The sequence below is a fragment of the Scardinius erythrophthalmus genome (genome assembly GCF_964197995.2).
Source record: "Scardinius erythrophthalmus genome assembly, chromosome: 23".
Taxonomy (NCBI): domain Eukaryota; kingdom Metazoa; phylum Chordata; class Actinopteri; order Cypriniformes; family Leuciscidae; genus Scardinius; species Scardinius erythrophthalmus.
Genome location: NC_138243.1, coordinates 23,887,237 through 23,913,868, shown reverse-complemented (window position 1 = coordinate 23,913,868; position 26,632 = coordinate 23,887,237). Strand labels below are relative to the sequence as shown.

At 39.4% G+C, this 26,632-nt stretch overlaps 1 protein-coding gene across 3 annotated transcripts in view; it reads left to right on the top strand.

The window, feature by feature from the left end:
- The window catches only part of nrip1b (nuclear receptor interacting protein 1b), a 41,714-nt gene that overhangs the window by 9,794 nt on the left and 5,288 nt on the right, over positions 1–26,632 (top strand). Inside the window, exon 1 of one of the 3 annotated variants that reach the window (XM_081354746.1) lies at positions 597–781. The exons of 1 other annotated variant lie outside the window; for it this stretch is intronic. The gene's annotated coding sequence lies outside the window, so the exon portion shown is untranslated. Of the gene's footprint in view, positions 1–596; positions 782–18,637; positions 18,934–26,632 lie in introns of those variants that run through there. One more of the 3 variants, XM_081354747.1, reaches the window with a different exon arrangement.

Below are 26,632 nucleotides of genomic sequence, written 5' to 3'. Positions count from 1 at the left end.
CTCTGTTCTAAGGTCAAAGGTTGAAGTTCCATGAACCATGGTTCCGTGAAAAGCTTTGGAGCACAGGTCACCGACTCGAGATGGCGAAGGAATGAAGGGCGGATATTGTATCTCCATTCATGTGGCATTTGGGGTCAAAGTTCAAAGATGAAAGGTCCCCTAAGTTCAAAGGTCAACTTGGTGAGATAGCACAAAAATTGCTGATCCGGTGTGTATGCAAGATCCAGGAACTAAAAAAAAATAAATAATGTAAACATGCTACAACAGAGCTTTCATTGGTGGAAAATAAATATTCAACCTAAGTGGCTAATTTGAAATCTGAACAAATGTTTGAGATTGCCTGTGCAATCACACTTTTGGTCCTGTGAAATGGCTTTGGTGTATTTGTTTTATTCTGTCAAATAAGTCACAATATAAATGTTTATCCATTTTGCTTATAAAATACAGTATATCAGAAGCCATAAAGGCTCTCCTTTTTTTCAGATTACTCCAGATTATTAAGGGTGAGAGGTGAGCTGACGCACGGTCTCCCTGTGCGCGCGCACGTACACACAAAGCGCCTCCTGTAGCTTTAAGCTGCGCTCACTCACTCAGTCAGACAGGGAGGGCAAGAGAGAGCAGGAGGAGGAGTGTGAACATTGCGGAGTTCTCGGGGATTCCGAGAATACACAGTTCAGACTCAGACCCGACAGTCGGTGCCGGAGCCCGATGAGTTTTTTGGACTCTTACTTCCATTTGGCGCGGTTCACGGCGCACGGAAACGCTCGGATAGCGGAATCAGGTACGTGTAGAGGCGACTCGATGCCCGCCCAGCAGCTGGAAACACTCCGCTGTGTATGACTGAGATGTTTGCTGTATGTTTATTGTGATCTTAGGAGGTGCTGAAAGAAAAACCGACGCGTACGGAATGCGAGACGCCGTTCACACGGAACGCGTTCTTACCTATATAAACAGGACGTTGTGGTCTCGAGACACCGTTTTTAAAAGTTGAACAGTTTTTAACTTGACTCGCCGTCTTAAAGACGTAGCCAAAGACGCAAGAACGTGTGCTGTGTGAATCGCAATGGTCGCTTCTGTCATTTAGTTTCCATTTTGTTTCTCTCTTACTGTTAGTGCGATGTTACAGTTTCATGTATGTGCTGGTTATTATTATTCATAGAAATGCTGGGATAAGAATAGATTATTTCTAGTTTTCTTTTTCCCAAGCCAAATATATTTGTGTAACATAATGTAAGACTATGTAATGCAGTGTAAGAAGTCTTAAATTTGGTTTATTGTGGTGATAATGACTTGACTGATGTCCCTTTTTTTTTGTGTGTGTGTGTGTATATATATATTAATTATAATTAATTAATTATACACACACTAGGTTAATCTGTTCAGAACAATATATCACCTGCTTGTGAGCATGTCAGAGCTTGTGTGTGTGTGTGTGTGTGTGTGTGTGTGTGTGTTCTTATGTAGACAACGGGCATAGATTTTGGACTTTGCATTGTTTGTAGTTTTCATAAGGTTTCCTGTGGCTTCAGTCAATAAAAATGGGACTAAAGAGGTCAAGGGTGGAAGTTTGAAGGTCGTCAAAGATCATAGTTTGGGTTCAGTGTTGGTTCAGGTGGCTTTTTTGCTGAAAGAAAAGACCAAAGTTACAGAAAAGCTCACAATTGTTAGTTTCTGCAAAAAGCATAGATGTGTTTTAAAGAGATCAGAACAGGATTAGTTCATTAAAATCTTTCACTCTTAACTCCATGAGAAAATGTGCATCTTTATGATAATATATATGACACCCATGTCTCTTTGGAGACATCAGAAGAGATGGGAGAGAATCAGGGTGACGGTATTATGTGGCTTCTTAAAGATTGATGCTGACTTGTAATGATGTTATCGTTGCTAGAGAAATGAAAATGAACACACGGCGACCTAATTTATCAGAGAGGATGTCAATAAAATGAACTGAGAGCGGTTAAAACAGTGCTGGGTCATCGTCACCTTAAAATACTATCCTCCTACACTTCAACCTCAACGTTCTGATGACTGTCCGCTACCTTATGGCTTAGGTCTTTCATATCATCATATGTTTTACGTTTAACAAAAGAGTGATTATCAGAATGTGGTGTTTTTCAGAGCACACACTTAGCAATATTAAAGCACATGGTTTTGCTCGTGCAAAACATAAACTTGCTGGCGTAACATGTCGTAAATCCATAGAAGCCACGGGCGCTTTACACTCATTAACAGGTCAGTTGACAGCTCAGGGACACAGTGGTTGCATGTTTGTTCCTTGTGTAATGAATCTTGTTGTATACAGGGTATACCAGTGATAATAGGTGGCCTGGAGATCAACAAGCATTTGTGCTGTTTATACGAGAGGTTTTGTACACCAAAATAAAGGATGAAGACGGTTGTATGGCTGTGTAGGTGTAATGCCTGCTACAGACTGTGCGATTTCAGCAAGCCTCTAAGATCATTACAAATCACACTGTACGATAGGCTTGGGCGGTATTCGAATTTTGATACCGTCAAACCCCCTCCCTATTTTACCGGGGTATACGGTATTACCGTGACTAATTAAAAATTATGACATAATGGGCCCAGACGGCGTCACCAAACTGTTGGTTTATGCCTACACAGTTCAGAAACTGAATGCCAGATCGGGCAAAAAAAAAAAAAAAATCAAGCCGTGCACGTTGTGTCTGAGTCCGGTCGACGGCATTAACTGTTATTATGAGCCCGAGCCCACCATTATTCAACATAATACTGTGTGCGTGCAACAAGCAAGAAGTGCCTTTGTAATCCGGTGACGCGTGTCCATTTGATTTTTATTAATAAAACTTTTCTGCAAAGGTGGAAGTTGACGATCGCCATCTCTGTAGTGAGCGCGCATATAGAGAGAAATGCACATCATTGATTAATCAGACTATATTTCTTTTCGTTTTGAATTGTTTCGTTTAAAGAAATTGACGATCACCATCTCCATAGTGAACGATAGAGAGAAATGCACATCATGGATTACAGAGAGTATAGGCTAGTCTATATATTTTCGGTTTGTATGGTTTCGTTTGCTGAAATTGATGATTACATCTCCGTATGAACGCGCCTAGAGAGAAATGCACATCAAATAATCAGAGTGGCCTTTGTCTTTTCGTTTTGAGAAATTGACGATCGCCATCTGAACGCCATAGAGAGAAATGCACATCATGGATTAATCAGAGAGTAGGCTACCCTATATTTCTTTTCGTTTTGAATTGTTTTGTTTAAAGAAATTGACGATCGCCATCTCCATGTTTCGGTTAATTTATGAGATTTCAATGCAAGTGACCGCGGCATGCCATCGCCCATCATGTCATGATTATATTAAATATATAGGCAATTGGTTGATGAAAAATGTATTAAAATTAAGATACAATTTATACAAAACGAAATTCGTTTTAAAGAGGCCTTTTACAAAACGAAATTTATTGAAGTGGTCAAATCGTCTGACTCCCGATGCATCCCATCTTATTTGTGCTGTTCACTTTTCATAATCAAGAAAGATGGAAAAAATAACATTATAGTATTTTAACAAATACGAAACTTAATGCGCTTATTTAATGAACTCGAGAACAAAATGCATCCTGGCAGCAGTGAGTGGGTGGTAGTTTCGGAGATGCGACATTAGGTTAGAGGTGTTTACATCTCTCGCGGTCACATTTTTATGGAACAATTTACAAATTGCCTCGTCAGTATTTACCGCCTCTCCCTTCTCATTCGGTTGGAACCAGAAATATTACCAAACTGCAACCACACATAAGCATTTTTTAGGCAATAAATAAATTATATATATTATAGGCTATATAAGTGCCGGTAATGACGGTATTGAAACTGATACCGGTGCTATTTTAAGATCCCGCGGTATCCGATATTACCGTAATACCGCCCAACCCTACTGTACGACATGGATAAACTTGGGTTCGAGACTGTACGATAATGACACCTATTGAATCGTAGGCTATGACACGAATTAGTATAGAAGAATAGAACATCATCAGTGTGCGCTAGTGGTAAACAAATAGAGCAAGATGAATCGCACTTTGGTTTTAATGTACGCTGAAAAAAGAGGAGGAAGCGAAGGAGGAGAATATGGACGCGGTCATGGCTAGGGAAAAGAGGCCTACTTGGCATGCTAATTTTGCAAATGGAGCTTGAGGAAAGTAGTTTTAAGTTTTGGCGCCGTGTCACGTTGATCAATACGCCATTTCATGTTGCACTTTTATTGGCTAGTCAGTAAACGTAGGTCGTAGCAGCAAACGCACTATTGAGAGGATCATGCCAAACTTCTGACACTGTCAGAAAATTATCGCAGGCTATCTTTGGTCGCAAGACCAACCTCTCACTGTACGACGTAGGACCACCGTTTAGGGGCCACGCCACGATTGGTCATCTTTTGTCTGGGACAGCCCAAAATCGAACAATGTTTGCTGAGCAGAGTTAAAAATACTGCGATCGTATGAAATACAGGGCACAGATTCTTCTCCCCTCAGCCTTGGGACAGAGTCAGGGCTTTCATTTATAGCGATGCATTGATTTTTGCTGATTGATTTACTGCAAACGATTTATAGTTTGCTGAATTTGCGGTGGAGGTTTGCTGGGAGATGTAACTCCGATAAATCGAGCATCACCACACGTTAGAACGATAGCAGTGACCTTAACACACCTACCAATCGACCAATCAATGCAATTTTGAATCCTATTCAAATTATACACTTCACCACCCCTTGCCTGTTCATATGTAGATCGTATAAATATTCATGCATATTTTGGCTGATAAATTAAGTTAGCACTAATACATTTTACTATTCTTAGGTCCACTAAAATTATCAAATGTGCTGATACTCCCTAGATCTGGCTATAACTGAATGTTAATTTTGCCTTGTTTCTAGTTAGTATTTAGCCATGAGTGTTCTGCAAAGAACGGTGCATGGAAAGCATGTTGGCCAGTTGTAAATGTGATTTGGCCTTCAAAACGGACAAATGCTGATCATGAGAAACATGATCTCAACAACTTGTATAACACACAAGTTAATTTAATATAATTACCCGGCTGACGTCTAGCTGCCAGCTGTATTACTGTATTGCCCACTATGTCCTGAGGCAAGATGGACCTGGAGGTCAAGGAATCCTGGCAATTGGGTTCAGGAAGATTTTACTGCTCCTGGGGGACATTACTAATCGTGCCTTATTTGAAGCAGGTTATATGCTGTGCTAAGTGAAACAGCAGTCCTTTCCAGTGATTCTGGAGTTTTGCCGCTTAGTCGTTTGTCTCTTTGAGCTGAGAGATGAATACATGCAGATTTTGCAGTTCAAGGCCACAGCGTGCCAAGCTGTCCTTCACACCATATTAGTGGTCTGTTCGTTCAGAAACCTTCAAAGCTCTGAGAAGGACATAAACCCTGCAGTAATGCTGAAGAGATGAACACTCGCAGAATGATCTGCAATCAGCACATCAGTAAGGCATTCACAGAGAAGGTGACAGGAATGATCCCAGCTTCATTATTTCTCTCATCTAAAAGCTTTCAGATCGCACTGGCCCAAGCAATTAACTAAAGAGGAGTTTTCAGAATCTATGAATGAAAGATGGATGTGTGGGTTATTAAGACTGCCGCTTGAGGTTGAACCGTTTTGATAAGCGTGTGTGTGTATGTGTATATATTGTTGTGTAACGCACTCATTCTTACTAGCCACTGAGGCGGGTTGAATTTATATAATGTATAAAGTTTTCACTTGTAGTCTTTTAAAAAGGCATCTGAAATAATAAACTAAGTGCAATGCGGTGTTGTCATTATATATTGATACTGATATATCTGAAACGCTCTCAGTACTCATTTTCAGCAGAATAGATACACATTACCAGCTGTTCTTTCTCTCTCTCTCTCTCTCTCTCTCTCTCTCATCTCTCCGACAGTGAGTTGACACACAAACCCGCCTCCTCTCACTCACTTATTTCATTTGCTCCGGATGAATATTGTTGGTGTTCCAGGGCTTGAATTTCTGCGTGGGATTGTGTGTATTGCACATAATTTTACTGATTCCATCAGATGTTGTGCTCTCGGCCGCCTCTCAGTACTAAATTTGAGTTATTTTTCACTGCTGATTGCGCTTAAACGGTCAAATACTCACAAAATAATGTCAAAATGCCGGTCTTGGCAAGTATTCACCTAAACACTGTCAGTTATGTTTTAAGTGAACGTAAACGGTTGAGAAAGAAAACGCATGTGCAACAGTACAAGGGATCCGTAAGTCTTATAATTTGGCTGCAGGTATATTAGGCTGCTGTCACTTTGAGATATAGATATTTTAAATATGGCAGTCTACCCCCCCCCCCACCACCACCACCACCATTGTGGCCAGTGAAAATGCTGAGTGGCTAGTAACTAGTGAGCTCTGTCAAGCCCTGATTATAATGTATTTGTATGCACTTTTTTTTTTTTTTTTGCTGTGGAAAAGTAAAAGTCCATATAATTAAAGTTAATTGGGTGCAGTGCAGTGTTGCTTTGGGCCCCATTGACTTTCATTGTATGGAGAATTTTTTTTTTGTGTGCAGAAGAAAGAAAGTATTTTCATTTTTGTGTGAACCATGTCTTTAAATCATGTGCTTGCGCTGACTGCCCTCGACAAAATCGCAAGGAGTCACGGGTATAAGCGGCGACCACTATGATGGTATCACGTGAGACGGATGTTACCACCAGGCGTAAACATGCTCTTTATCGCAGCTTTGAGCTAATAGCTTCCTGCTTCTGTGGATGTCATGGGGCCTTTGTCATAGGGCTGTTGCTATGACTCATTTCATGGAGAGATGTCAGGGGTCAAGCTCAGCGGAGCAGATTTTACGCTGCCGCGTGTTTTTGAGCACAGAGCTGCGCGCTAAAACCCCGGAAAGTAATAAAGTCCTGTCACTTTTGTAGCAGCCCACCCGTCACTGGCCTCAGACTGCTGAATCACTTAATACTTACTTAAGGGGTTAAAATGAGCTGAGCTGTTGCCAGGCAACAAGGGACACCTCAGCAGCCGCTAGATGTGGGGTGTTGCTATCCGTCCCTCACGCACAGCCAGCGGTGAAAACGTTGAAAGATTCACACCGCATGCCCCTGCTCTCAAAGCACTCTAATGCTTCATGCAGCGAGGCATGCTGGGATATATTATTATGGACTGCTGTTTGTATGCACTCCTGCCACATGAAGTAGACGCGAGGGGAAAGTGTTGGATTTTTGTGTTGAACTAAGACCTTCTCCATGTGAGATGCAATTCCTGTGTGTTCACATCACACACTCCGCATCCCAATCAGCCGTGAGCCGTTGATTAGTCAAGTTTTTTTGTGCGCATCTCTTTCGGTAGTTTTGAGAGATGTCCTTGGACAGACGTCCTTTTGTCCTAGCGGAGCGCTCGGGGCTTATGGAGGCAGCGCCTGCTTTCCTGGCATTAACGCAGCGCTCCGACCTTGACCTGACTGATATGACCCGAAAGCTTTTAAGTAACTCTCTAAAACAGGATTCAGTCATGTGACACCATGTTGAAGGGCTTATGTGTCACACTCGCACTCCACTACAGGTTTGGGTGAGTTTTTCATTCATATTGTGAATTCACAGCTTCACCGCTGTGCATGATGAATATTGATTCGGTGATTGATTTTGCATAACACAAAACTGAATAATTATGGTGGAGTGGAGTCTTTGCCTAGTTTCAATCTGGTTAGTGGAAAGAAATATTAGACATAATTCAGTTGTTTTTGCCACATGCTTCTGCTATGGTTGGGCAATAGAAATATTTCATTTTGGATATATATATATATAACACTAATATTACACATTAATATTACAATATTTATTACAAGATTTTTCTGCATATTTGTATCTAAATTTTTTTATAATAGATTAGTATTAAGTCAAGTCAAGTGCAGGGCTCCAGACTAACTTTTTTTATTAGGAGCGCTGTAGCCCCTGACTTAAAATTTTAGGAGCGCAAGCAGAAAATTTAGGGGCACACCTTCACATTTTCCCCCTAAATAACTATTACAGACAAATGCTTTGATAATAAATAGATTAAGCGTACAGAAATTATGGTGCAGTTTTATTTTAAGATCACAGGGCTCCAGACTAACATCTGAGGGCCGCGGCTCTAAGTTCTACAGAAAGTATTTGGTAGCACTGTGGGATGACAAAGCACTGAGCTAAATTTGAGGTGTATAGATAAAGTTAAATTTAATTATTATCCTTCATACTGTCTTAATATTATTTCAAAAGCAAAATGAGTGACAAAATAGATATTAGGGAGTGAAAATAGCCAATAAGCACCCTCAGCAGCTGTTTACAATGGTAATTTAGTCTTCTTTTTAAAAAAAATAGTTTTCCTACTTCTTGAAACTTTGTTTTATAAATAGAGACAATCTTTAAAGGATGAACAAAAATGTTTTGGTCGACACATTAAAAAAAAAAAAAAAACATTTTAATAGGATATAGTTTTGAAGTGCTGTAAAAAGATGTGTAGGCTACTTTCATAACCACAGTATACCATAGTTATAGTTATGCCTGGTTCAGAATATGCAATTTTTTTGTCTGTTACTATAGTCAATGTATCAGATTACACAATTTCGACTCCTAGAAATCTTGTCATGTCCTGGACAAGAAACATTGTCAGACTACACATTGCTTTACGACCAGTCATCTCGAGCCGTCTCACATACATATTCACTCGCACATGTACACACGCACTCACTCACATACTGTACACGCACATAGACTAACGCACGCACGCACGCACTCACTCACTCACTCACTCGCGCACACACTCTCTCACTCTCTCTCGCTCGCTCACTCATTCACTCACTCACTTGGGCGCGGGCGCGCACACACACACACACACACACACTCATTCACTCGCGCGCACACACACACACACACACACACTCATTCACTCGGAACCCTTCATGGAGGACCGTTAAAAAATTAAACATGCTAGTCTTCTTGTCGTGATGTCGTAAACAAAGCATCGCAGACGCGATGTCGGTTGTCGCCCACTATGAACGAGATGAAATTTACTGGTCGCACATGTGCGACTGGATGTAAAATTTAGTCGCACACTCAAATTTTGGTCGCAAAATGCGACCATTTGGTCGCAGTCTGGAGCCCTGAAGTGTATTAAGTATTATAAAACAATGAAATTCCTTTTTTTACATTTATTGCAATAGCTTAAAGATTCTCAGAAATGAACTGAACTATATCAGCACACATCTACTGTAGCTGGTATGAGGTTCAGTACTCCCAGCACACCATGATCAGCAAAGTTGGCCTTTTTCACAAAGCGAATGTGGTGCGAGTTGGTATTTTTCCCCCCAGTTATAACAAAATCAGTTCTGCTCCAGTGACCTTGAGCTGAAGCCAGATTGGAGTATTTCAGTGAGCTAATGCTGTACATTTGTGGCCATGTAGAAACTGGTTCACCTGTGGCCACTGACCTGTGCTAGATGTTTACATGGGCTGTCGCTCTGCTTGTGTAAGTATGTTTACATGTCTGATTCGGTCACAGAGGCCAGACGGATCTTTAGAGCAGATCTTTTCTTTAAGCCACCTGTCTCTCCATCGGGCTGCCCTCACCGGTTATATTAAGGTAGGGCTTGCTCTAAATACACTTAAACGGGTTTAAAAAGGTCAATGATCAGTTTGATTCAGCGCCTTGTTGTTGCCCTTCAGATTTGTTTATGTGAATGTGTTAGATTCTCTTTAAGCTCATGTGTTTCTTAAACACTTTATAATGGGTGTAAGCTTTCCAGAGTGATTCGTATGCGTAAAATAGAGAGAGACTGAGATGCAAGCCAATATTTAAATTATATATATATATTTTTTTTTTTTGGCAAATGTAAGATGATCAGAAAAGGCAGACAATTGTTAAACAATTTTGCCCATATTTTGGTCACATGATTAAGTTTTTTGGGTGTTTGCGTTTAGAAGCTGACAAAATCATTTATGTCAGAGACAGACATATGAGAGCTTGAGTTGTTGTTGGCATTGAGTGCTTGATCGATATCTCTTCATATGCATACATTTGTGTTGTTTGAAAATATGTTCTCACCTTACAGTAATCATACACTTTCACAACACTGTCAGCACAACACATCCAAATCTCATTTAAGGAACTTGTTAAATAAAAATGTAAAATATATATATATATATATATTCCTCACATCAGTGACATCCAAGGGTGAAACTTAAATTATGGCCTTAGTTAAAAGACCTTGCTACCAAACTGGGGCTCACCTTGTAACTTTTGACATGAGGCTGTCTTGTTTTCACTGATGAGGTCATTTTTGTAAGGTTCTAAATGAGGACATGTACACATGACGTGTGTGATTCAAGCGGCCACAGTTGGCTCGTGAGCCGTGTTTAATTAAGGCATGTGTTGTGTTCGTTCCTGCCGTCTGATAAGACCCTTGTACGTCACTGATGCGAGGAGCATGTGCACTCTGAATACTGAGGTTAATGAAGGTACTGTAGTCTCTCTCTCTCTCTCTCTCTCTCTCTCTCTCTCTCTCTCTCTCTCTCTCTCTCTCTCTCTCTCTCTCTCTCTCTCTCTCTCTCTCTCTCTCTCTCTCTCTCTCTCTCTCTCTCTCTCTCTCTCTCTCTCTCTCTCTCTCTCTCTCTCTCTCTCTCTCTCTCTCTCTCTCTCTCTCTCTCTCTCTCTCTCTCCCCTGTGTTTGTGTTTTCTCTTCTTCTTTTGCTGAGCTGCCTGATCAAACTCTGCAGCAGTCTTCATACACTCTCTTTTAGAGGAAAAAAAAGAAAGAAAAGTGGGCCATGGTGACCTATTTTCCTCACAGTTCAGGGAGGCCGAGGGTTGCGGTGCTGCAGTCAGTCAGATGGGGTGCAGGGGCTGTTGCCAGACGCAGACACACAGAAGTGGGTCAACGGCAGGGACTGTGTCTTGTAAACGGCTTGTCGAACAGTAGAGAAATCTGCAAATGAAGCACATATTATGTGCCCAAAACTGTTCATGGAGGTCTGCGGTCTCTCAGGACCTTCACACCCATTGCCTCCACTGGGACAAAAGCCGAGAAAATACAACATCGGCTAAGTTACAGTTTAGAAACAATGGCTATGCTCACACAACAGCTGAATACAGTTGTCACTCTTGTTCTGAGTGCTTATTCATAGATGGATCGGTAACACTTTACAATAAGGTTCATTTAGTTAACATTAGTTAATGTAATAACTAACATGAATTAACCATGAGCAATTCATTTTACAGTTAATCTTTGTTAATGTTAGTTAATAAAAATATAGCTGTTCATTGTTTGTTCATGTTTGTTCACAGTGCATTAACTAATGTTAACAAAATTTCAATAAAGTATTGGTAAATGTTAAAATTAACAAAGATTAATAAATGCTGTATAAGTGCAGTTCATTATTAGTTTATGCTAACTAATGTAGTTAACTAATGAACCTTATTGTAAAGTGTTACCAATGGATATATGTGTATTTATATTTATTTATATATAAATATTTAAATTAATTATAACTATAATATCAGAAATGAAATATATTGTGTGTATGTATATTTACTTGATATAAAAAAAATGTATCTGAGATATTGAACTGATTCTCTCATTGTTTCTTTAACATCTCAAATGTTGAAACATTTGTAACAACCTCAATATCAGTCCCGAACAGAATTGATACATTACCACAGAAATGCTGAGAAAATGTCCTCTCCTTTCCTTCAATAGTTTTCAGTTTGAAACTGTGTATCAGTTTTACAATTTGACCGACGACTTGGTGATCACCATGATTTCCCAAAGCGTTTCCTTAAAGTCGCTGAATGTACGAGGTGAGCTCACAGCTCAATTCAAGTGTTTTTTTTTTTTTTTGTTCCATAGCTCAGGGTAATTAAGATGACATCAGTATATCCACACTGGTGAAAGCCAGGAGTCATGGGAGAATCACTGCATCATCATTACGCTCCTGGACACAGATCCCAGTGGGCGTGGCCTTTTATGACCGATTGTTGTTTTTGTCGAACGTAAAAGGTCAACGGATCCTTCAGCGTACTGAGAGAAAGCCACAGAGCAGGCGACTGGACTCTGGAACCCAAAAAGCGTCTCTCTTTGAATAATGACCCTTTATATTGCACTGTTCAATATTTGATTTAAGTGAGCTGTTCTGCATCTAACAGACTCAGGGAGACTTTGACCTGACCGGGAGTTTCAGCATTTGAGATTTTGAGTTGTGTGTGTACACACACACACATCATGGCTCTTATCATGAGTACTGTGAGTTATGGAAAGCAGGTTGGCCTGCTCTGAAAGTGTAGGGCGGCATGATTGTAAAACATGGCAATTGCAACGACCTCAATATGAGTCCCAATCAAGCGATGACACATTTCCCCAGAAATGCTCTGTAGTCCCACTTTCCTTTTAACTTTGAGAAATATTCAACAAAATCCTGATTTTAAGTTATTTGACTTTTATTTTGGATATCCGTTTTTATTACTTGGCAGTTTAAAGAGATAGTTCACCCAAAAAGGAAAATTCGGTTATCATTTACTCACCCCCTTGTTCTTCTGAACACAAAAGGATATATTTTGAAGAATGTTGGTAATCGAACAGTTGACTGTAGCTATTGTCTTCCATAGTATTTTTTGTCCTACTATGGAAGTCAATGGCTACCGTCAACTATGTGGTTACAAACATTCATTGATCAGTATCAAGTATATCAAGTATTTAGTGTCTAGTTGTTGAAGACTGTTCTTTTTAGTGGCTCAATATATTGAACGAAAATGATTGAAGTTGAACCCAATTCAATTCGCTTTGCATGCTTATTGTTTCCTGACAGCTATAAGAATAATATTAATACTGGTTTCCATATTATGTATTATTCAAAGTATTAAAGCAACGATATGAATATTTAGAGGTATATTTTAAGGTGAATTCTTATTGATAATTAAGATTAATAGTTAAGATTACATTTACAAAGTGTTACAATTGTACTCGCAACAGAACTAAACATGTTTTTTATATGTAGGCTAACATTTTATATATTTCATGATATTTATATGAATCACTATAATATAACCTTTAATAAGTTAAACTCAGTAATAATTAATTTAACTAGTTGCTGATGGGCTCTATTATTTGGCTTTGAAAAAATGCTACAGTCGAACTAATAGATAACTTTTTTTTCGATTATTATGTATTTATTGATAAATATGTTTCCTAAGTGTTAAAATAAAAAATAACAAATCTGAAATACAATTTGTGATTATTTTACCATTTACTGTGGAAATTGTCACATGGACATTATTTTTTCCTGTAGTTTTTCTGTAGTTTTTTCCCCCATAAAATGTGTAAATTGTAATTTTTGAGAGCTTGAACAAAATTCTCACTATTGTTTTTGAGAAAATGTTGTATTGTGTTATTCAATTTTTGCTTACAACGTCCATCCCTATAGTGTCTTGTTGTTGCTCCGTTTCTCGTCATGTCTACAGCACTGCTGAACCATGGTATAATCACTGTAACATCTTTTATGACTTATTGCTTCCCTGCTCATTTCCCTAGTTTGAGCCTGATACTAATAGCCCCACGGACCCGATGCCTTGGCATGAATGACCTTTGGTCTAATTGAGTGTTGCGTGAGGATCCTGGTGGGTGTTCCTGTGGTAATCTGATGAATTCCAGCGGAGGTGAGGAGAGCGGTGATGTCTTGGACTCCTGCGTGCTACCAGAGGAGTCCATGGCAGATGGTTTCCAGCAGGATCACATATGACATGCGATAACGTTACAGTCAGGAAAGGTCAGTCGGCACGGCACTGCAGAGTCTCCCGCAAAGGACACGGTCCACACGTTCCCGGGCCGGGCGGGATTCATGCATGTGCGTTGTGTTCCTGTTAGTTGCGAGGCAGGGTTAGTGTTTAAACATGACATTTCTCCCCTCTTCCCCCACCTTGGTGTCAATGTACAGAGGACAGTCCAAATATTTGTTTAAAGTGATGAACCTTGTGCAACCAAGGGCACTGCATTTGCATGATGATAAAAGGCGCTTTATGCTCTCCTGTAACATGTTCAGTGCGTCATTTTTGTATTTTTATGCCATTTCTTTGTTCAGAAAGGCACTGGGGATGCATATGGCACCAAAACTTTTTTTTTAATATAGTTTTTTTGCACTTTTATTGAAATAATGAAGAGTAGAGGTGTGAAATGACACAAACCAGGATATTGGATATTGGTTATGGTTAGTGTTAGTGTGGTGCAGGTCTAGCTTGTGGACCAGCAAAGCCATGATGTTCACCCTCAAAACGTGTATGTTGACCCTGTTTAGCTATAAGGAAAACCATCAGTTATTTTAGTATTATATACTTTTATAGTATATTATAGCTTTTATGTTTATATTTCCATTTTTTATCTCAATATAGGTCATTTTAGTAATTGTCTTTGTATTTCTATGTAGATTCTTTTCTTTTGTTTACCTCAGCTTTCAATTTAATTTATTTCAGTTAGTTGCCAAGGCAGCATGTCTAAGTTTATCTAATATTTATATTTTTTTCTGTTATTTTATTCTTTATTTCTTATTAAAAAAGAGCATAAATCAGTGGATCACAATGGAAGTGAAAGGTTCAATCCGTAAACATTAAAATACTGTTTCAATAGTATATCCACAAAACGTAAGCAATGTGCGTAAGCAATATAACACAAATTTAGTGTAAAAAAATTACTTACTAACCTTTCCTGTGTAAAGATATAATCTATTTGATTGATTATGGCAACATAATGCCTAAAACCCTAAAACAACCAAACATGATGAGAATAATGTTTAATCTCAAATTATACACAAGTTCTAACAGAAGAATTAATGGTAGCACTTTATTTTGCAGTCCTGTAATAACAATTACAATAACTGGGTAATAACTAGGTACTAACCCTGAATCTACCCCTAAAACTTACCTTAACCATGTAGTTACCTTATATTACCAGTACTTTCTTGGGTAAGTACACTGTAAGTACACCTACTGTAAAACAAAGAGTACCCAAATGAATTGGTGCTCCTATAACATAATCACATTTCTGCTTTTTAATCCTCCAAAAATTGGGCCCCATTCATGTTTGTTTTAAGCGCATCACTGTAAAACATGTGGTTGTAATGAGCCCAGAACATTCCTTTAAGAAGCCTTTTGGAGATGCCACCATGCTAGGATACAAACCTTTCTTACAAACACACTTCGCTGAGAGCTTTTTTCCTTTTTGCTGGATGGTGGATGTCGTCTCAGAGTTTGGGCTGTTGTGAACGTCAAGTAGTTCTGCCTCAAAAAAACGTGTATTCCAAGTCGGCCTGGCTAGTGTCTCAGATGCCGTGGAGAGTCATCTAATCCCCTGAAACGGAGACAAACAATCTGTGGAAGAAGGTTAAAAATACATCAGTGAGACATTTTGAAATTCCGCCTCTGTCTGAGTTCAGTGCTAAGGTTAAAGATCCAGCATTCAGATTAGACTCCCCCACTGGGGAGGAGATAACAGGCACGCAGATTGAAAAGAGAGAGAGAGACGTTTGGGTTGGGGGGGGGGGGATTTGAGATGTCTATCTGTCAGTGTGAAGGTTTTTGTCTTGCAGATCCAGTTCAAGGACGCCTAGAGGCAAGGCAACCCTGACTGTGCCATCTATGCATCTCAAGGTCACATGCGCTCACCCTGTGACTCTCAGCAACAACAGGAAGAGGAGGGCGGGGGAAATGGGGGCACTGTAAAATCCTTCATTTACCCCATGGTTAACCCCTCAATGCCTTCCTGTGACCATAGATATTGTGGCTGCGTTGAGGCGCCAGTCAAAGGCTGTCTTCGATTATCCTCAGACGCTTTGAAACAACTCAACAGTGCCACATATTCTGGTGCAGCCAGGAAAGAGGGTGTGTGTGGTTTTAAAATCTGGATGAAATGGAGGGAGAGAGGTTTTAACGTAACTTAGCCATTCAGACGGTCATGCTAACCGCTTCCTCTCATGCTTTTAACTCATGCATCCGTTTTTATCTGTGGCGATTAACAGTTAAAGCTCTGTTAAGTCTGCAGTCTCACTGCCCTAGTGCCCTGCGGTCATACATGAGATTAGTGTAAAAATTCCCGTTTTATGTCACATGGCAGTTTGTTTGACTAGTTTTGTCTAAAATAATCTTACTAGTGTTGAGAGAGCATTTGAAGGATTAGTTCATGACGTACGTTCTTCTGGTGAACACACATTTTTGTTGAATAACAAAGCCACTTTTTCAATATAATGGGAGTGAATGAAAACTGGAGTTGTCAAGCTCTAAAACCCCCCCAATAAAATGATCATAAAAGTGGTTAATTTGACTTGTGCATTGTATTTCAAGTGTTCTGAAACCATTACAATACCTTTGTGTAAGGACCAGACCGAAATTGAATTTCTTTCTTTCGCATCTTCATGCCATTTCATAATACAGTAGTCAACATTTGAAGTGTTGACTTCAAATGTTGACTATTGTAGAGGTAGCGTTTTCTGATTTGAGGATAGATCATTCTTTTGAGCAGGATCTTGTCAATGAATCATTTCATCCAGTTCACAGACTGTGTTTCCCAAAAGCTTGAGATCATAGAACCATCACCTCCAATGGTCTCTACGATCAACTTGGCTCACGATGATTTGAGAAACGCAGTCCTGGTTTGAATGATTCGTTCACAATTTGGAATCCTTAGTGATTCTAATAAAACTTCTTGTACTGTTTTTCTTAGCACGCTAACCTCTTGAAGCTTAATATTAGAGTGAACCTGATGTTTGGCTTCAAAAAAGCAGCGGTCGTGTACTTGAGGAATCTGTGCTAAACTAATCTGTCCCTCAGGCGTCCGTTATCACCGTTTTGCGACTTTTCTATTAAACGGAGAAACCATGGAGACTAAATGATCAATAACCACTGTCATGATTCCGGATTCTGTCTGTCGTAAATCTTCTGCCGGCTGGCAACTAGCTCATTTCATTTTGCTCTTGCAGATTAGTTTCCGTCTTACTCAAAACAGAAGTGTTTTGAGATGATAAATTATACAATCACAACAAATTTGTCAACAATTTCCGCGCTCCCTGACACACTGCTGAGACCCGAAACGATCGTCTAGTTTGCATTGCGGTGCATTGTCCTAAAAACACACACCCAAACAGACACTCACACACATAGTGCAGAAAGGTCTGAGGCAATGGCGGGGGAAGAGCATAAATCTTTAATATTAACGAGTCTTGCTGTGGCAGGAGACCCAGCAGCTTTGTCCCTCTCTCCTCTCGGCTCGCCTACGCTCCCTCGTCATTTAATTAACAGTAGGGAGATTATGGAGGCCCCAGGCCTGTGAAGATCTGATTTAAACATGGAAATGTTACATTACTGTCGCTCTTTTGGCAGAAAAAGGTTGGAGAGGAAGTGAAAAGATTATTTCTCTGGCTCTCCAGTCCTCCGCATTAGTGTATGGTATCGCAAACTACATCACAATATATTGTACAAGTCGTGATTTAATACATTACAGTGCTTTACATAATTGGATCACGATTGAAAGTGAAACTTCAGTCGCACGTTCTTTCCGGTGTGGATTCGGCCATTTTAGAAATGCGAGATTCAGAGTTTTCACTTATGTCGACTATCTGCTGCTTTATTCAGGAAATTAAATGAATGCGCAAAATAAGTAAATGGTAAATATTGATATGTGATAAGGATTCATTGAAAATCCAAAAATGAAACCTGGAAATAAACGAAACATTTTACAGTTTTATAAATTTAAAACAATTTTATGATAGAAAAAATAAATGGCATTTTTATGCTTTTTTTTTTTTTTTTGCCGATATCGATAATTCTTTATATTTGAAAGTCAATATATTGGCCGATTAAATCTATATCCTAATTTTTATAGAATTTTTGAGAGCCTGATTACAAGAACAAAATTCTCACCATTAAAAGCCACGTCCCAAACACACAATTATAATGTTCTCATTTTAATTTTATGTAGCCTATATGACAGACTTTTGCTGTGCATATTGCACTTGTACTGTATTTCCTTTTTTGAAGTAATTCCAATCATATTTAAAGCAGTTGAAAACCATCATGGCGAACAGTGAGAATCTGAAGTGTCTCAGCTGAAGGAAATAATTCATTATTTATTGGCTTTAATATATCAGCCAAATTTTCTTATCGGGCCGATACCAATATGGTGGCCGATATATCGTGCATCCCTAGTTATATGATTGGATCAGCCCTATATTCACCATTTTGGGTAGTTTTTTAGAGTAGATGTTGCTCCTGGTGTCTGCTGCGGGATGAGCAGGGCATGCCGGTAATCAGGTTCCAGTGCCCGCAGGCTAGAAACCTGGAAGCATCGAACGTCATGTGTCGCCCAGGCTCTTTCCTTTTCCTGGAACCGAAGCGGTTAATGTTTCGCTGTAATTGGCACCCGCAGCTGCTCTCCAGTCGGACAGGGATGAGTTTGGAGCCTCTGCCTTGCGTGACAGCTGCCTAATTGGGCAGTCTCCCCTTGTGGCAGGTGCCGCCTCCTCCAGCCGGGCTGCTGAAGAATGGCAGAGGATTACAGATGAGGACATGGTGACCCTCTCTACCTTCCATTGGTGTATGTGTGTGTGCAAGTGTGTGGGGGGACTAGTTCAATACCGTTGGGTTATCAAGAGGAAGTGAGGGTGGGGTTCTGCCAGGTGGCGGATGACAGAGTGTCACATGACAGTGTCAGTGTGTCAAGGGCGCATACATCAGCAGTGCTACAGCAACCTGTTTATTTTTTTTTTCTGTTCGTTGTTTTTTGAGGTTTTCACTCTAGTTTTTTAGCTCCTGGCTGTCTTCACACTTCAGTTCGGAGAGGATGTCAGCTTCCTGTGTGTTCCTATGTCGCTTCTCTTTCTATTCTCCAGCTGTGTATGAAACCAGGTGAGGTCACGTCCTCTTGTTAGAGGCGATTGATGACACTGTGTAAAAAGCTAATTATTCCTGCTGATGTAAAATGTGCTATTGGCTTTACTGTATCTCTGCCCTGTTGATGGGACTAACAGCACAGTGGCTAGCCTTGGCCTAACGGTTAGGACATGTCTAACAGTCATGCGGCTGTGAGAGTAAAAAAAAAAAAAAATATATATATATATATATATATATATATATATATATATATATATATATATATATATATATATTTATATTTATTTATTTATTTATTTATTTATTAAGTGAAAGATAATTAAACTGTAATAAGCATATATATTTATTTATTTATTTATTAAGTGAAAGATAATTAAACTGTAATAAGCATTATGAAAATATTTTTTTTTAAATAGTTACCCGTTGAAAAGTTTGGAGATTAATTTCATTTTTAAAGGATGTTTTTGAAAGGTCTCTTGTCAAGGCTGCATTTATTTTATACAGTAAATACTCATATTGTGAAATGTTATTTTAAATAACTCATAATACTAAATTATTATTATTATTATCATCAACAGTTAATATTTTTGTGGAAACTGATACTCTTTTTTTTCAGGATACTTTGTAAGTTCAAAAGAACAACATTTATTTGAAATGGAAATGTTTACTGTCAATTTTGATCAACTAAATGCATCCTTGCTGAATATAAGTATTGCATTTAAAAAAAATACTTTTTTAACTGTGGTGTATATTAGAAGAAAGAGCGTCCATTTCAATTGGAGTTTTAATTATCAGGATTGCCTAATCATTGAATTCCAAAGGGCCTGTATTTTCTTTATACCAGCATGTTTTTAACACTTTTATTGTTTTGATTGTGAAGAGAATCGGGAAATGCTGGAATTAAATTTGTGTTGCCCGCGTTGCCACACCTATAATACATCTGCTCTTTTTTTATTTTTTTATTTGTACATTAGTGGAGAAAAGATCAGTAATAACACTGCTTATAGATGTCCAATGACCCTTATTAAAATCTGTCATTCAGTGCAGCCAGAAGCACATTGAATCTGGGAGCTGGGCATTCAAGATTCAGCTCAATCCCTAAATTGTGATAAATTGGTTTTCTCCTCTGACATCCCTTTCCCCTTGAGTGTTTATGTGGGTGACTGCTCATGTGTTTCTTTCTGAATGTTTACCTTGGATGCATCTGTACCTGTGTGTGGCGGCGCAGGTGCGTGTTTGGTTTCTGGCTGTAAGTGTGTCCACGTGCGTGTGTTTGTGTGCAAACAGGGCCGTGCAGCTGGGGTTGTACTCCAGGTTTGACTTTCACCTGATTTTCCCCCATAGCTATTTCGAAGTGTCGAGTGGAACGGCCGTGTAATCTTTACACTGACGTGCACACACAGCCTTGAGAGTTTTCTCATTCCTCCCAGCCAGAGCAACCCAAGGAAAGAGTTGAAATGTGTGTTTGAGTGAACGTGTGAGAGTGTGATTGGGATTATTTGTGTGTGTGTGTGCGGAGAGAGAGATTCATTAGTATTCTGCTGAGGAGTCCTGCCTGTAGAGCAAATTGATTACCACACTTCACCTGTCTGAGCCTCCTGAGATCTGCAGCAAAGACGGCCATTCTGTCTGCACTCCCGTCGACTTCGTAACGGAGGGCCACTCTCATTAGCCGTCATTAAACAAAGCTTAGAGTTGCGATACTGTTGTCTTAAGTAGTCCTAGCAAGTGTGAAGATTGCTGCTACAGTCCTGAGGGGTTTCTTGACATGAAGATTTCAAGCGGTTGTTAAAGCTGTTTTGTTGGGAGGGGAATAGATTGTTTGTGTATTTGTGTGTGCTTTAAATTGACTCATCCGTTTAGGTGACCTTTTGGAGTAAGACTGCAGGAGTAAGGGAATTCAGATCTGTGCTAAACACTTGTGAAGTGTGGAGAGGAGTAAACCAAGGCTGTGCAACATTCAGAACGGAACGGAAAATTTGAACTACAACTGAAATATAGTTGTAGCTGCATGATATTGGAAAAAAATTGTATTGCGATATTTTTTTTTTTCTTCCTTCTGTGATTATACATTGCGATTTAAAAACAATTTCACCAGATGATTTGAATAGCTTTATTTGAAAAGAATGAATAATTCTAGAATAATTGGGGTGATTTTGCAGTGGAGTAAACCTGCATAGAAAATTAGAAACGAATACAATTGAAATAAGCAGTGCTTTATGTTTTTCAGTTAAATCTATCAGTATTCAGGTACAGAAATGGAATAATCAAATGTAAAATAACAGTCTGCGCACAGAAAACAGCGCGCGAGTCTTCTTGCGCATGATACCTGACTCGATTTAAAAACACATGCAAATGATTAACTTTGACTCTATGATGGTTAATGGTTAAACGTTTCAATTAATCCGCGAATCACATGCGTTCTGAACCGGGGTGCAGCTGGCCCGTACGGATCAACTACGATGCCTATACTTGACATCGCACATCCTGCAGATGCGCACATCACAAGATCGATGCTCATGCAGCCCTATTATATATATAAAATAATTTGTTTTTGAAGACAAACTTTGAACTTTTGGGGTAATAAGAAGTTTAATAACAAGTCTTCAAATTTGACAGTTTTATAGGCTTTACATAAGGATATTCTGTATGTATGGATCAACATGGAAGATCCCTTAATTTCCCCTGAATGTCATTACCTGTTAAATTTCTTTGAATTGCAATTCAGGAAATTCCACTTCCTATCACTGCAATTCAAATTCAACTTCAACTTCTTGTGGGAGTGACCAATATGATTCAAACTTAGAAGCGTAGAACGATCTTTGCCTGAGACGTGGTGTAGTCGTAGGAGCAGTGAGGAACAGAGTAAGATCTATTTGTAACTGCCTGTGTTGCTATTAAAGAGACAGCGGGTGAGTAGATATGGAGGAGTTGGCAAGTGGAGTCAAAGTGTTTCTGCGAGTAGCTGGAGCATGTGTGTGCGCACTCCAGCCCCAGTGATAAGAGCGCAGAGTGAATGAGATGCTGTAATCTAACTCGGGTGGCATTTCGTTGGCATGTTCCGCCAGCTTTTGTGCCAGCTGAAATGATGCGCCAAGATGAGGAACTCGGGTGCTTTGTGTTTTCATTGGTTAAGTGCACTTAATCGATTAAGAAAATGAATAGAATCTCATAATTGAATTTAATTACTAGCCTCATGCTGAAGTTTATAAATATGAACATTTTGGAGTTACTTGTCATGCACAGAGCAGCAGAATTATATGAACTAGGGGTGTAACGATATACATTGTTATATCGAGAAATGCGACGATATGTATCGTTGATGTAAACGATATGATTGGCGATATACAGTTAGTTTTATCCAAGACTTATATATAAGGTATAATTCACCCAAAAATGTAAACTCTGTCATCTACTCACCTCGTTTCAAAAGATTTTCATTCAACTTCCAAACACAAAGGAAGATATTCTATATTAAACCAGAGAGATGACCTTTTGTGATCTTTAAATAAAGAAAAGTAATTCAGCATAAATTATAGACTTTAATTTTATTTATTTGTTAATGTACCATACAACATGCATTTTATTATTTTATTACATTGTCCCCCCTTTTTTACAGTCTGTAGGCAGTGTGTGTTTACTAATTGGTCATGTCTCTTTTGAATTAGTTCACTGTCAAGGGCTGTCTGTTTTTGGTTTGTTTCTTAGTAAGTTTGTCCTGATTGACTTGGTTTTAGATTTATAGCAGAGCTCCATGGCATCTCAGCAGCTGTTTACTTGCTCTCTGTTTTACTCCAAAAGAGCAAAAGTTCACTGATGTGGATGCTACAGTCGTGTTTGTTTAGGTAGCACGTCGCTCCCCTTATTTAATTTTCTTGAGCCATATTGGATTTGCAAAATCTGTCCTGCGTATCTGAGCGAGCGCCTCTAGCCTGGCTGAACACCAGCTGCCTACGATAACATGATGGAAAGCGGTTCACACGGCTCCCTTTCCTTTAAAATTTCTTTAACCTTGGCTTACCTTTAACGCCGGGGAAGCGTCTGCCAGTCTGGTGTCAGATATTAGCGATATGCGCAGCAAGGACCGGGTTGTCACTTTTTATTAACACTGAGCGCTTTGCATGGACTCCAGCTGTTGCGTGGACTGAGACTCAGGCGTACTTGACCTTGACTCTCAGCACAGTTCCCGCGGCTCACCCTATTTTTAATCATGCATTTTAAATGGTGCAAATGGATTACGGTTCCTTATAATGGGGATCATTCATTAACCTTTTTTTGTTAGGGTACTTTGTGGGACGGTTTGGATTCCAATTAATTTCATACCCCACATGTGAGCGTCACCGGATTGGCTTTGGATATCAAATCCCTGACATTTGCGTCAAGAAGTTAGGCGTTAACAGTTAAGGCCATATTTTGTCCAGCTCCTCAGGGGAAATTGCCTCTCAGCCACTGATGATGGTTTGACCTTCCTGCTCGTGGTGTCTGGGTGAGCAAAGAGAGACGCCCTGCCATGATAAAGCTTCCTGTCTGCCGCTGTTCCCTTCACCACTGGCTAGTGAAATCACTTAAAATGCTGTTGGGTGTGAATGTTTGACATTGTCAGAGATAATGGATAATCACTTGCGGACCGCTGAAGGGAGAGAGATTAAGGGGAAAAAGAGAGAGAGAGGGATAGAGAAAACATATTTTGTATTTCTTGTTCAGAAGGGTCATGTGCAGAAAAGACAAATGGAGTGTATGCTGTGAGATCGAATCTTAGACCTGTGTTTCCTGTCCCTTGTATGCCTGCTTCCTCTCATAATACACTCTCAGAATATTAGATTGTGGAAACACTTCAATATGGGGAACACACATTAACTATAAACTACAACTTTTGCCTAAAAAAACTCCCAATTTACTGCTTATTAATAGTTAATAAGGTCGTTTTTGTAGTGTTTAAGTTAGGTATTGGGTAGGATTAAGGTATGTAGAATAAGGTCATGCAGAATAAGGCATTAATATGTGCTTTATAAGTACTAATAAAGAGCCAATATCCTAGTAATATGCATGCTAATAAGCAACTAGTTAATAGTGAGAATTGAACCCTAAAATTAAAGTGTTACCAAGATTGTTACTAAAGTAAATAAGCATTTATATACATTTTGCATTTTGGAAGCATTTTGGAAAATATCTTTTAAAGGTCCCGTTGCATGCGATTCCATGTTTAAAACATTAGTTAGTGTGTAATGTTGCTGTTAGAGCATAAATAATATCTGTAAAATTATAAAGCTCAAAGTTCAATGCCAAGCGAGATATTTTATTTAACAGAAGTTGACTACAAAAAACGGCTCGATTGGACTACACCCCTCTACATCCTGCATTAGTGACATCACCAGAACCGTTTCTTGACTAACCTCCGCCCACAGGAATGCTCCCTCAACTCTACTGGCTACTTGCGCACTTCTTATAACTTAGGCTACTGTGTTTACTCAGCTCTTACGGTGATTTTCTGAAGTAAAACTGACGCTTCATCTTTTGTGTGATGTACAATAAACTTTATTAAACTCATCAGTATATGTTTGATCATCATTCAGACAGCAGACTTGTAGGCTATTAATAAATAATGGATACATAGCCTACAAGCAGATGACAAATACGTTATAATAACCGTAATTAAACTACTAAACCATACCTGTTTCATCTCTATACAGCACTCTGACTCTGTAGGCATTATTGTCCGACTCGAAATGAACACCGTTACTGAGAGTTTCTGATATTATCATCATTCCGTGAGATGAATTTTTCCTGACAGACTGAGCACGAGCTCATGAAGCTCCGCCCCCTGTGTCGTCCAGCAGCACCTCATCAGAGACTTATTTTACATCTTGTGAAAAGGGGCATAGAACGGGACCTTTAAGTTTTGCAAAAATAAATAAAGTCATACAGGTTTGGAGCGACATGAGGGTGAGTAAATGATGACAGAATTTCATTATTGCTGAACTACCCCTTTAGTTTTCCTTTTGTTTTTATGGACAAGATCTAATCTAGCTTGATCCGATTGTAGACCAATATTGATTTGTCTTGAATGATGTGTTTACTTTATTGTTCTTATGGTCCAGTTTTTCAGCTTGTCTGTTCATCTTCTTTCTCCATCTGTCCCAAGTTTTAACTTTTATTCCTCCATTGGCAGGACATTAATCTTAATCTGGCCCATTAAGATTAGCGTGAGACATCAGATGGCCCAGTTTTAGCAGGTTGCCCTCTTTGTTGTTAAATTTAGGTCAGTGGCCCAGGCTGATAATGTAACTGAGACTGAATTAGTTAATGAATTAGTTTTCCTCTCCGCTGTCCTCGCAGTCATAACTTGTTGCGTCCAACCTTTGCAACTTAATGCAGTTTGCATCACATTTAAATGCGTGTGACCTTGTGCTGATTCTCACAGGATTTTCCTGTCACGTCATCTTGAGGATCTTAAGTTACTACAGCACATTCAGGATATTCCAGGCGTGAGCATGCTGTTGAATTGCTGTAACAGCATCCCCGGCTCAAGGTCGAGCTAAACTCCTCAGCAAACCACTGAAACACGTTACCCCGTTGCTGAAGGGGCAGGACATGGAGGGTAAGATGTTCTCTGGCAGCTGAGCACTGCTTTAGGGGAGCTGGAATCCTGTATTAATTAACCTTTGTGATGGTGGCCCTGACAGTGGGAAGTCAGGAGTGTTTATGGAAGCAGTTCTGACAGGGTTCAGGCCCGTCGAGCGAGCAGCCAGCGGTGCTGTCATGTTATCTGATGCCGTAGCTCTGTGGAGGAGCGGTCTGACAGGTGTGCCATGTGTGCCCCTCTACACCTGCTAGCTCTGCTGAGCCACTACTGACCCGAGTATGAGGGGCTGCTGACAGACGTTTTTGAATGGGTATTATTCACTTCTTTGGTCCTGTTATGTCAGGTAAACTGTCATATCTGTGGAAGAGGACAATGTTTTCTACAGATTGTAGTCCTAAAACTTGTTTTCCTGGATTAAACAATAGTTTTTCATATCAGAAAGAGAGTGTGTTTATCAAAAAGAGCAGATCTGTGTTGATGTTTTACTTGAGGAAGCACTGACATTACATTTCTTATGGATACCGATAAGCTCATAATTATTTTCATATAATGACTGATGATGACCGATAAATGACTAGCATTAAAATTCTATACTGTTTTTGTCAAAAGTGAATGTAGGCATCTCAACATTTTGTGAGTGACATTTATAGTGTTCATTTTTTTTAAGATGCTTGAGCATAGCAGGCAAGAAGTTGTCTTTCTTACTAACAAAGTTTAAGCAAATATCTTTCTTTTGGATGTAGTATGCTATGCACAAACACAGGTTCACTTAGATTTAAGAAACCTTAAGATGTCCATTTACTCTCCTTAATCTGTGGTGGTACCGATAATTCTCTGAAATGCTCAGCCTCATGGGAAGTAATGGACATTTAAAGACTTTCTTTATGTAAGAACGAACATTGAGAGGTCCTAAAGAGGGATCTGGAAAAAAAAAGCTGGGTGTCAGAGCAGTTTGATTGACATTTGCTGGAGTGCTATAAAGAGTTTGTCAAAAAGAAGTTTTCTCTCTTTTTTTGCTTGAATTTAATTAGCTCTTTTGTGATTAATTGGTCTTGACAGAGACTTCAAAGGAAGTTACAGTGGTTGTTTTGATGATGCTGGGAAGTTGAAGCCTGTCACTCATGGTGTGTT